This window comes from Morone saxatilis, unplaced genomic scaffold, assembly GCF_004916995.1.
Source record: "Morone saxatilis isolate NCDOM2014 unplaced genomic scaffold, NCSU_SB_2.0 Contig2, whole genome shotgun sequence".
Lineage (NCBI taxonomy): Eukaryota > Metazoa > Chordata > Actinopteri > Moronidae > Morone > Morone saxatilis.
The window spans coordinates 12624345-12625298 of NW_023339762.1; the positions used below are offsets into that span (position 1 = coordinate 12624345).

Sequence of the window (954 nt, forward strand, 5' to 3'; positions counted from 1 at the left end):
TTTAGTGCAATGGACATCATTTCACTACAACCAATCAACATCGTTGTCTCATTTGTTGTTTCTTGAGTCCAAATTTCCCAAATCTCTACACTTGAGGGGGTGGCTAAAAATGTTATCTAGACCAATTTAGAAAGAGGATAAAGAGGTGAGAATAAGATCCAGATTGACAAAGAATGTTTTCCTTTAATCTTCTAAAATTATCAATGAGCAAAAGAAGTTTGAAAAATTAAAATGAAAGTAAAATATAACATTTACTTGGCCATTTAAGATTTCTAATTGGGAAATTAACAACAATACACATAAACTATTACATTTAAGATAAAATAGAACTTACACTTTCATCTCCAGTGACCATTTCTCATTCTTTACACACAACCACAGAATAAAAACCTCTGGCCTCTACCTGGACAGCTTAACTCTCCACCTGAGACAACTCCTGTTCATCACAATCTAGCTGAACATGTAGAAGTGTAAATGTTTATATGTGGTCACTGACATGGTCTGTTCCTCATAAGCGCTAAATGGAGCATCACATCATACCTTAGAAATGATGAGCTTAACGTTCAGGGACACTAGCGGTGAGTAAGGCCTTGGGTATGGGGCCACAGTGAGCTCACTATGTGTGTGCGTGTATTTATGAGTGTGTGTGTATATGACTGTGTGTAATACTAAAAGACATGGCGTGGTGAGCTCAGTTGTTTGTCTGGCAGTGTAGGGGCATTCCTCAGACAACTGCATACATGGGGGGAAGTTTCCAGACTGGGTGTCCTAGACCACATCGGGAAATCACTATTGGTCAACTCCCACTGGGAACAGTCAGCTGTTCAGGCTGCTGGCAGCTGTTGGGGGGGTAGAGTGGTAGAGGTGGCGAGGATCCTGTGTGTAAATGGTCAAATAATGATGTAAAGTGAGATGTAGGTACAGATCAAACGTATGTATGGCTATAGATGATTA

The 954-nt window shown here is 39.9% G+C and overlaps 1 protein-coding gene across 1 annotated transcript in view; it reads left to right on the plus strand.

Moving 5' to 3' along the window:
• Nucleotides 1-954, plus strand: part of LOC118330154 (coiled-coil domain-containing protein 136-like) — a gene marked incomplete in the record, with an annotated part of 20205 nt that overhangs the window by 8197 nt on the left and 11054 nt on the right.